Source organism: Coffea arabica, chromosome 2c (assembly GCF_036785885.1).
Source record: "Coffea arabica cultivar ET-39 chromosome 2c, Coffea Arabica ET-39 HiFi, whole genome shotgun sequence".
NCBI classification, from domain to species: Eukaryota; Viridiplantae; Streptophyta; class Magnoliopsida; order Gentianales; family Rubiaceae; genus Coffea; species Coffea arabica.
In genome coordinates, this window is record NC_092312.1 from 24,134,833 (window position 1) to 24,147,012 (window position 12,180).

Below are 12,180 nucleotides of genomic sequence, written 5' to 3' on the forward strand. Positions count from 1 at the left end.
TATTGCTTTGATTTGTTTTTGAAGAAGTATTCTTTAAATAATTGCATATATAACTATTGAGGCGCCCAATAGTCAAAAAAGAATTTTTAGAGTTTTTCTACAGTTAAATTTAGAATTCGAATTTAGAGTGGAAAGGATGTGGAAATGGGTGAAAATAAAAAAAAAATAGTTTCACAGACACACATACATACATATTGTGCATTTATCATTTGAACTAAAAATTACAATTTTCACAATTCTAAATTAGATAATATGTACCATTGAATCGGTCTAGCGGATGGGGGGATGGCTCAGAATTTTTCCTACTGTTAGATTTAGAATTGAAATTCATCATGTGCTTAATAATTGGAGTAGAAAAGGTGGGTGAAGGGGTGGGAAAATAAAAAAAAAAAAATTTTGTGTCTTTATCATTTGAGCAAAAAATATTTTTACAATTCTGAATTGGATAATACGGACAGTGGCGCGTTATCCCCTCGAAAAGCACGTGCACCTCACGTGACAACCGCCATTCATACATCCTATTTAAATATGATTTTCTAACGTAACGGAACACACCGACCGTAATCCGCTGCGCTGACAATTCCAAGCTTTCCCCTTTTAGGTATAAGATTCTTCACCTCTCATTTTCCAATTAATATCTGTATTCTTTTCGTAATTTTTGACTTCTTCTGCTAATTTCCTTATATATTGATGCAAATTTTGGTTCTTGGGTTAATTATTATACTTCCGATTTTGGTTGTTCTCTGTTTGATTGGCTTGAAATTTATTGAATTGGATTACTGGGATAAAGACGAAGCCTTTATTGTGTAAGTTTTTCGGTTTTGAATAATAAATTTACGTTCTTTTCATAATTATTCTGGTGGGATTCTTTACAGAAGCTTTTAGCTCAAAGTTTATGATTTTTGCTTGTGTTTGAGCTAACTTTTCGGGCTTTACGTTCTTTCTTTTTATGTTAGTTTTTAAGATAGGAATTCCTTGAAGATCCATATCCTTAGTTTATTGAATTTTGTGTTTTAAGTTTCAATTTTGTTTTTTGGATTTTGTTTTTAATATGGTTTTTTTTATGTTATCTTCAGCCATATAATATGCATTCGGACAGTATTTGATGTTTATTTGTTTCGTGGTCATTGAAATGACTAATTAGTCATTGCATAATGATTTTGACATTTTTATTTGATTTGAGATTGAACCAATGCGTAAAAGGGGAGAATAAGTAAGTTCTTAATTAAAAAAAGGAATGTTGGACTAAACAGGATATTGATATTGTTGCTAGGAAGGGTTACCTGTTATTTGATTCCTATTCCAATCTTGATGAATTAATCTGCTTGTAAAACGTTCTTTGGATGCTAAATTGCACTTGATTTCCTTTGGAAGGCAATTATTTAAACTTTCCCTTTATGTTATGGTGTGAGCTCAGATCAGACAATTGGTGACCCGAGTCAAAGATCTTTTGTTCCGTAATCCTCTTTGATGAACTAGATTTTGTTTATCTGGTTGATAATACCCAGGAGATTTTAGTTGATGACTCACTTAATTGCTTCGTTGTTTGATAACAAACATATCTTGCTTTCTAACTCTATGCCTTAGATCGATTGCGGCTGTAAATGCAGTAGGAGGAGACTAAGTTTTAGTAGTATCTGAAAGAGCAAATGCTGTGCCTATGGTGGGGGTTCTATGTTGTTGAGTAGGAATCTTGAGAGGCTTACACTCCAATTTTCATCCTAGCCGATAGTTCCCATTTTTAAGCTGATTCATTTGAGCATATTTATGTAGGAGTCCTAGTTTCTGGAACCTCAACGATATTATTACACTGAGACAAGAGCACGCTTCTTCTCCCTTTTATTTCTTTTTTCTTTTTCTTCATTTTATTTGTGAATTTCCTAAATTTTTAAAGATTTTCTTGGTATGTCAGTGTGAACTTATCACTTGGTCAAGCTATGAGGATTTTGGATTGGAAATGTTACTTACTGAATATGTCATATTGGAGTTAGAATATTCATAGTAGGTTGGGAGCTGTTACAGACTTCATGATGTCTATACTGATGTCACTGCACCAATGGTTTGGGTGCAACTCTTGTTTAGAGCTGTTAAATTAAGTATGGTTCTCTGCTGAAGCAACTTTAGTTTCATTGGGATTTATATCTAACACTGGAATTTGTCATTATGAGGAGTAGCCAAATAGTTGACAGCTGAATATAGGACATAAATTAGCTGGGCATATAGGAATGTTTTGAAACATGTGCAAACATCATGGATAAATTTTTGCGAAAGCATTTTGATTGTGAAAATGTTTTCCACGTTATTTCTTGTTTGAGTTTTCCAATCCAAGCTAGTTACGTGGATGCCTAAAATAAATGAAAAAATTTTGAGATTGCTTCTAATACTAATATGCCATTGGCTGCACAGTACTCCAAGTACTTCAGTTGCTATTGGCACTTGATGGATTTAGCAGTGTTTTTTGTGACTTGGACCATAACTATTGGCGTCTTCATGAGGTTTACCTACTAATCCAATATAAAATGAAAAATAAAACTGGAATGGATAGAAAAAATCTTTCACATATTTAGTTGTTCTGGCTTGCATGTCAAGTATGTCCGCTTGGATTTATCTTAAGGATCATTGTTTTTGCTCCCCAGTCTTTGATGACCAAGTTTGATGTCTGATTTGGCTTACCACAGTTGCAAGAGCAAAATTTATCTATCCTATATTGTCTTGCATTATAAGGTGCTTTTATCTTTATTTATTTTACGTAACCAGTTCTCTTTTCTGTACTTAATAAACACATTTTACATGTGGAGGGAGAGATTTCAGAAAACTCTTTATGCTGCTAATAAATTTTCTGGTCAGCATAATCTTTGTACCTGGACGGAGTTTTTATGAATGAAAAGAACTTGCATGATCTGCTTGTATGATGTCTGTTGCTGTCTACCTCCTGTCATTTGCTTCAACCATGAAATTGGTTATGTAGTTGACATGAGAAGTGGCAGGAAACCAGGCTGGTGATTTACTGGGCAGTCTTTTTGATATTTCATAGTGAGCTATGTTCTTACTGTTCCCTGTATAATCTCGTTCCACATATTTGCTGCCAATCTATTCATTTAATGGACCTTGGCTTAGGGCAGGACTGTAGTGAAAAAATACACATAATTTAGATAATAGAGGGTAATGCTAAGAGCAGTTTTGAAATGGTTTCTTTTGATGATGGATGAGGCTTTATGACTAGTTAGTGGTGAAAAACTGAGAAAGGACTGGCCTTTAAGGTTGACAGTGTCATGGAACTAGAGAAGTAGTTCCGCATTTTAGTTGGTGTCAGATGAATGATACTCCTCTTCACCCTTTGCTGAGTGAAGCCATCATACTTGCTGAACTTCTATGTGATTTTGGACTTGTTATTTTGAGCGTTTGTGAGTCAATCTGGTGGATAGCTTCATCTCCTTTTGGTGAATGTAGAGCACTATGTCCTATGATCTTTCTCAGTCAATCTTGACTTTTAGTGATATGACCCTTTTGCTTCCACCACATGTCTACCCAACTCAGAAACAATGTCACTTTATTTTTACTTTTTTTGTGTTCCAAACAATTCTATTAGTGGGGAGTTGTCGGAGCTTAAAAATAGATTTCCTTGGTCAGTGCCTGATGTTACTATTTAGAGGATGCCATTTGGCTGGGTTCCCGCTGTATAGGAAGAATATGTTTCATATATAAAGGAAGCAAAGAAGTTACAAAGTGCAACCCTCCAATTTTGCATTATCTGATTGGACCATAAAAAAGAATAGAATTGTTGGAAAGTGAAGTTTCTGGGATTGGGATACTGGGGCCTAGGAGTTGTGTCTTGAGAGGGATTCAACGTTACAAGATTAGACATAAGTGACATTACAGGATCAATCTTTGAATATGAAACATGTCAGCTATATCTTTGCTCCTGTGGGTTTATGTTCTCTACTTCTCCTCCATCCATTCTTGACATCCCTTACATCTTTGTCGTGAAAATGAAATTCATCTTTTTTGGAGACCGAGTGAATATCATGTCAATGATGTGTGGTTAAATTACATGCATTTTCTGGAGTAGTGGCATTTAGCTTGCTGTTTATTGCCAAATTGTTTCTATTGGTCTAAACATTGATAGCAAAGGTCATATGATGGTCAGACGTGTAAAAATTACTTGTTGAAAGTTATGCTTTCTGGTTGACCAGGTTCTTTTGATATATTTCAGGAGACAATTCTAATTTATGGATAAAATTGAATCTGGAAAGGAGGTTTCTGAGGAGTTGACTCGGGAATCACTTATTGCCATCTCTTACACAGCACCAGAGAAGGAAGCTGCTGCTAGAAACTCAAATGAAAACCTAACAGGAGAGAATGTGGTTGCTGCTACAAAAGTTGATGGAAATGATACATATAGGTCTAAACTGATCTCAATATCTTATACAGAGTCACCAGACGCTAAAACACTACCAGTTCTTCCTGGTAAAAATTGAGGTTCGGTTGGACTACAGGTTTCATAAGACAGCTACTTTGCAACACTTTTAATGTGGTGTTACAGTTAAGATACAATACTGGACTGTGGATGCAAGTTCTGTGTACTTGTAAGCTAAATGTTTATCACTTTTCGTTAACCAGCATTCCGATAATTGCGATCCTGTGTATAGACATTTCAATGATATGCATGACGACTTTGTCCTTGATTTGTGGAATGTTTTATACTACTGGTATACTTTACTTGCTTTGTTTCCTGCCATGGTTTTCCTTTTAAGCAGTACCCTGTAATCATGTATCATTGTGTCTTTTGGCTTCAAAGAAGCAGCGACCTTAGTTAGGCAATTCATTAGGAATTTAAATTGGTTCCAAGTTGACTCTAGCAGCTAGGCCTTTGTGTTAAATTCGCCTGAAGTAACATTTTGATGCTTCTGCCGGGCCTTTCTGTAGCTTCTTCGGGTTCTAGTAGATTTAGGAATCGAAGACTCATGAATAGATATGAACGTAATCTTGAGATTACAGGGACTTTAAGGAGCAGGGAAGCAAGAATATCAGGATCCAGTTGCGGTTAGGGAAGTACTAGGAATATTTTTTGGACTTGCACGGAAAGAACAGAAATTGGAACAGATTTGCATGATCAACAACGAGAACTACTCGAAAAAGAAAAGTACTACTCAAATATGATAGAGCTTGTATTAATTTCTTCAAGTAGGTGATTCTCTTATTTCTTCTATTAATTATCTGAGATATTTTGGATCATAGGGAGAATACAGAAATGATCATATGCTTAAAACATGCTCCAGTTTACTACTGGACGTGGACGAAATTAGTCCAAAACCAATTTGCTCATTTCCTCATATCTGTCTTTGTCTCTCCTGCCTTCGTCTTGGGACGTGTACGAGTAAACGTGGGGGGTTTCTCTATTTTCGAGTGATTCTCCTGGGTTGGTGGCAATAGTTTAATTGCTGGGATGCTGGAATTTAAGTAGTTACCTCGTCATTATAGGTGTCGAGGGTAACCCAATTAAGTTGACCCACTTAGTAATTAGTGGATTTAGATGTAGAAATGACTTTCAATGGGTTTAAATGGGTGATTCCATTAGACCATTTAATTAGTGGGTAGTAGCTGGACTCGCATTATTCATTTATACCTATTTAAAATTGCACGTTCAAACTCAATTTTTAAAGGGTGTTAAACGGATAAATTTAAATATCTTATTAGTGTAGGAGTAATAAAATGTCATTTTTTTTGTCAAATAACACCAAAAAAAAAGAAGAATTTTAAGTGAGTCTTAATTGGATAATTGGGTATGTCCATGCTCATTTAAGATTTTTACCCATATATGGCTCGTCTATTTTGATATATTTATAAAATGAAAATAAATGAGTTGATCAAATTATACCCATTATCTAATTGTAACTCGCCCAAACTTGAAAAAGGGATGAGTTGGATGGTACTGAAGAGAGTACAGAGGAGTAGTCTCACATTCGAGACATTCTAGTTACATTAAAAAAAGATATGTCCAAACCCACTTAAATTACTCTTTTTAACGCCTTGTAATGATTGGACAACTTTGACAAGTACTATTGCAATATAAGGACTTGAATGTTGCTTAATTGCCTCCATTTTGCATCATGAGTCAGATTTTTTTTTCTTTTTTGTTGAGGGAAGGAGGAAGAGGGGGGGGGGGGGGGTAAAAAGTCAGATCATTTTTCACATGATACAACTATGTAATTCAAAGTTTAAACTATAAAGTCCCAAAGATTTGAAGTCTTGGGTTCAAATTTTCTTATCCCTTTTCCACTTTTTAAATCTCATCCCTCGTATGTTTGAAAGGAATTTTTTTAAAAAAATCACAGTTTTGTATTGGATAAAAACTGTACATAACTACTAAAAATTAGCAAATTTTACATTTTTTTTATTGATACGATAGATTTTATACTATACCTACTCCTACTCTATACTAGGGGCAGGTGAATCCAAATGGGCCAATGGAGAACTCGGTGGAGAATAAATCATTAGCGAACCAAACGGAGAAGAGGTAAAACTTTTAGGAAACTTTGGAGAAAGATGCAAGTCAAATTCCCGGTGGCCAACTACTCTAACCTAGTAATGAAAGAAGAGCAAATTTTCAGGATGGCCACTGAACTTTTGGAATCGTTGAGTTTTGATCACTAAACTGTTAAAAGTCTGGTTTTGGCTAATAAATTATCTAAAGTTTAGATTTCAAACAATTCGGTTAAATTTAGTTATTAACCATGCCATTTTCTTTTGTACGTGAATCGTGTGAGTACTCATTTCTATCATGTTTAATGATTAAATTTAATAGAATGATTTGAAATCTTAATTTTAAATAATTTAGTGCTCAAAACCAACCTTTTAATAATTTAATGATCAAAATTCGGTGATTTCAAAAGTTTGGTGGCGATTCAGATGATCGAGATAATGTGCTCACGAAAGGAATGATAATTGGGATTTTGGACATGTGGACAGTTATTGCAGATGAGTCACTCCACTGGATTCGGGACCCTTCCTTTTGTACTTTCTCCTCCTGAATCCAGCAGAACATGCCCCACCTCCCGGGCTCTAAATGGGCCAAATAGTTCAACAGATTGACAGGTAAAGAATCAACAAATAATTGGAAAGCCTTCCACTAATGTCTCCCTAAATTCGTTGATGCGACAGGCGCATTGATTTGAGGAAAAAAAAATATCTTCTGGAAAGCTACTTCAAGAATTTGATTTCTGAAACTGACATCGTTTGAAATTGAACGGCCATTCGAGAAATTTTTTCCAAATTTCAATCATTCATAAAATTGGCCTTTAATTCAACTATGATCAATCAAGTTAATTTATAACACAAACGCTTAAAATTTGGCAAATCGCCTTTAAAATCGACGGTGTTCATTCATATCTCATCTACATGTATATCACAAACATGGCCTCGTTTGGATTGCGATTTTTCGTCGAAAAATTAATCGTTTTCCGTGATCACATTTTTCTATTACCTTTTTTCCTCACATACATCAAATTGTTACAGTAATTTTTTCATGAAAAATGTAATCCAAACACAACCTTAAAGTTCGGCAATTCGACCGAAATATCGCAAATGCTTGTTCGGCACTTGACCCCAATGCCAGTGTAGAATTTCTATTTATTATGCATATTGATCTATCTTTTTTTTTTTTTTTTCTTTTTGTCGACAGTGGGTATCTGGGCTCGTGGACTGATTATCGTACGACCCAACTAATCTCACTACGGGTTGAGAGAGGCCCGCCCCAAGCATCACCGTATAAAATTCGTGTGAGTTAACTGTGAATATTATTTTGCTTGGTCCATAGAACGTAGTAGTGTATACGAAAGCGAAAGTGTTCCCTTATGGTTTGTGGTGTTTTGCACTTTAACCTCTAATGTTATCTTTTTGACCATTTATTTTTTCGACTAGTAGTCAAGGTATTTAAGTAGTAACTATGGTGACGATTAACAGCTGAAGGACAATGGTATCCCTGGTAAAATAATAGATAGACAAAATTGCATATGGGTTTGGACGGGGCAGTATTTTTTTTTTCAAAAATATCCTTCTTGAAGGGAAAAATCTGCTATTGCTAATATATTTTGCAAAGAAAAACGAGAAAATCATAATTTATTTTGACGATTCTAGAAAATTTTTTTCGTTTTTCAAATTAGTTTGTCTAAAAGTTAAAAAAATATTAATTTATTTATAATTTGAAAATCCACTAAATCTCCTTTTGGAATTTTTCGGTGTTCATGATTTTCTTAAAGGTGTCATTTTACCATAGCCACAGGTTTCTTAATTTGGTTCTTTTAGACGCTGTGATGGACAACGTCTAGAGGAAGAACAATGAAATAAATTTGAAAAAGGTTTGAGACCATTTTTTCCTTTGTTGATTGCAATTGCAGGACTTGGAAGTTTAAAGGATCTTATGGATAATGAAATGATAACAAAATATTTCTGACTCTGAAGGGAAACGTTTCTTTATAAATAATAGGTGGGGCATTTTCATCAGAAATATGAACGATTTAAATGAGAAATGTTTTAGTCTAATTCAATGTTTCAACGAATCACTTGCTGAGGTGGACTAACGGGGGATATAGTGCCAAAATGATAATTAATATTAGGGTATAAACTATAAATTACATAACACCACAAACCTTAGGAGGACATTCCGTGATTTTCCCTAGTGTATAGCATCTTCTTTTATAGAAGCCTCCTTTGGAGAAAAATCGGGGCAAGCTTTAAGGAGGGCCTGATTTGCAGACAACGACGGTATCAAGGTTGTACAATCACGTGCCTACCGCCCACTGATCGTAATGTTGGTAATAGTTTGTAACGAGAATGTTGAAGTTTATTATCTCACGTTGAAAGGAGATAGAGTGCTCATTGTCTATATATGAATTATTGTCTTGTTTCCTTTACAAACTTGTTCCAAAATATTAGTTTGGTGGGAAAGTTATTTCAGTTTATATCTCGTGCACTTGAATATGAATTAAAAGATATATAAAATCTTGACAAGGACACCTCGGCACTTGGGGCTTTCTGATTATGATAGGGTGTTAATCAATTAGAAGTAGTTAATGACGGTTACATTTAGCAGACATGTCTGTTAATTGGTTAACTACCTATACACCTATTCAATAAGGATTGCATCCTTTGATGGTGCTTTGAATAGGTGCTTCAATTCTTTTAAATAGAAGGATTTCAGCAGAATTAAATTACTTTTTTTACTTTTCATTGATAGTTCTTAAACTTTGTTGTATCTTAGAGGTAATTTGTCTAATAGAGGTAAATAACACATTAAAGAACGTGCTTTCACGCCTCAAAGTCTCTGCATTTGTCTAGTTTAGTTTTGTTATTTACTATATTTTCTAACACGTGAAGTGATAAGAACGAAAGAAAACTGCAATCAATCAGTTAACAGTTTTGCTGCATCCATGTGCAGAGACTGGGGCTTTTGTTTTGGTACTATTGCAGATAATCTGTGGGACGTTGAAAGTCGAACCATCGCTTTATCAACTTCTTCATCATGAAGAAGAAGACATACGGGTTATCCTTGTTTACATAGTACCCACGAGCTATCATGTCAATCCTCACTCTTTGTTTTTTTTTTGATGTATTTCATGTATGTGGCGGTGGTCAGCCGTTGGTTTTCTGATTCCATACAAAATCAGACATTTTTTGGCTTCGACAAATTCAATGTCCTTGTCTGTTTTTGCTGTATTTATCTACTTGCTTCTTTCAAAACTTTTTCAATTGTCTACGCATAAAATTATGATTAATAGATGCCCAAAATGCATCAATTGCATTAATCCTATAGTATTACACTATTCTCGGTGACAAATTAATATCATTGCCCCTTGAATAAACGTTTTCGGTTCGCCACAACTTTCTGCTGAAATTGGCCTTTGAGTACTTGGAAGAGCGAAACTATAAGGCAAAGATGTACCAAGCTCCAGCAGGTGATCTGGCACTAAAAGTGGATGAAGGGCAAGGAGTTATTCAGTTGAAGGTCTTGCATGAATAATTTGTTAGTATAAACGATAAAGCTGGGAACCAATTTGTAGTAATTGAAAGTCAAGTGAAGAGTCATACTGCAGAAAACACTGGGTGTGTTTCGGCAGGAGATTATTTGAAATATTTATTGTAATACCTTTTGTACGTGAGATTAAAAAAATGATTAGGAAGATAAAATAGTGATTAAAAAATATAATTGTGATTGCTTAGTTGAGATGGTCATCCCTCCCTCCCTCCCTCCCTTATTTTAGCCCCTTCTTTCTTATGAATGGATAATAACTGACCATAGTGTGTTTGGACAGTAGGTTATTTTCCCAAATATATTTGCTTACATCATCATTACAATTTTCAATACAGCTTTTTATCTTCCCAATTACCTTTTTATCTCACATACATCACATCACAAAAAGTGTTACAGTAAAAATATCTCAAATAACCCACTATCCAAACACATTAAATCGCGTGAAATTTTCAAAATGCCATGGACAGGAAATATCTGTGTTTTGATAAAGTATCATTTGAAATAATTACTATAGCACTTCTTATAATGTGATGTATGTGAGATAAAAATATAGTTGAAAATATAAAAAGTATGTTGGAATATGTATTTATGATATAAGCGAAAAGATACGAGGATATGATATATTTTGACTCGAGCTAATATTTTTCAGAGATGACTTTTTCTTTTAAAAAATAAAATAAAAAAATAAACAGATCTCACGAGTACGAGTGGGTTTCAATAATTGAGTGAAGGTCAAGGTTGATATGTGATAATATATTGACCTGGAATTGAAGCCTTCTTTTGTGGCTTTCATGAGTTGGAAACTTCTCTTTATAGTTTTAAGTGTTCAACATTCCTCTCCGGTTCTCCTTGACAGGCCATTGGCCCTAGTTTAACTGGATCTCCTCTGACCCGAAATGCGGAGATTCTTGCCCTCAGCAACTTTTTGAATTAGCGTTAAAAGATTATTCCAAGGCACTTGCAGGCCTCAGAGAGGGCCGGGTTTGGCTATTACGAAAGGAGGGCTTATTACAGGGCTCTCGCTCTCCACATATGAGAAAAAATCTTATGAGAAAAGAAATATATAGTCTTGTTTAGTATGTTTTAAATATCTGACCTTTCTTTTGTCTTTTTCATGAATAGAAAATTTTTATTAAGAGTGCGTTTGATAAAATTGAAAATTAAAATATGAAATTTGAACTTTGAATCCATTAAGTTATTGAATTGTTAATTATTAAATTGAATATATTTGAGTGTATATCACATTCAGTAATAAGTATATCACATTCATTGATAAGTGAATAGTTTATTGCTTAATATTGGGAGCAAATTTTACCTAGAAAATTCAGTACCACTTAATTAATTCAAATGTTTAATTTTTGGTTATCAAACACGTCCGAACATGTTAACATTTAAATTCATTAAATTTAAGTGCTGAATTGGATTATGAAACAGGATCTAAGTCAACGTTAAGTTACATCAATTCATGGAAACCCCCACTCATTTATCTAAGTTAAACAACGAGTTGCCTCATTTTCTGTTCTATCATAAACAACAAATATCTAGTTGAGTAAAGTCTGCAAAGTCAAACAGCATAACACCTAGTCCATTCAGCCAAAAAGTGAACTTAAAATACACTTCACTAATTTTTAGTGCTAACAAGGTGAATTAAAATATGTATTCACGTGCATAATTTTTTGTACCAAAAATGGCAAGTCAAACCTTTGTTTTTCGAGTGTAAGTGGGAGGTTCAAGTCAAACATCAAGACAACTACAAATAAATAATCCCACGAGTCAAACTCTTAATGGTATTTTGCTAACGAGGCCAGCTATGCAGATTATATATACTTATCTGATTAACTGTTTAGGTTTTTGAATAGCATTATTAACACTAGTGAAATCTGATTATGGTAAATGTCAAAATTATTGGCTTAAAAATTGGTGAAATGTGATCAGTTTTCATCATTTCCGAATTATTAACACCATTGAAATCTGATTATGGTAAATGTCAAAATTATTGGCTTGAAAATTGGTGAGATTTGATTAGTTTTCATTATTTTCCGCTAGTTACATTTGACAAATTGCAAATCAAGCGCACTTTAATTAGCCTTTTTTGCGCCTCATGTTTAATTAAGGCATTTCAGACTAAGGCTCTATACGAGTTGAGTAAC

The 12,180-nt window shown here is 34.2% G+C and overlaps 1 long non-coding RNA gene across 1 annotated transcript; it reads left to right on the forward strand.

Moving 5' to 3' along the window:
- Positions 1–469: 469 nt before the first annotated feature.
- LOC113727004 (uncharacterized) lies at positions 470–4,685 on the forward strand. The gene is made up of 2 exons (XR_003457673.2): positions 470–601; positions 4,214–4,685. It is a non-coding gene; the product is annotated as an uncharacterized lncRNA (long non-coding RNA).
- Positions 4,686–12,180: the final 7,495 nt, after the last annotated feature.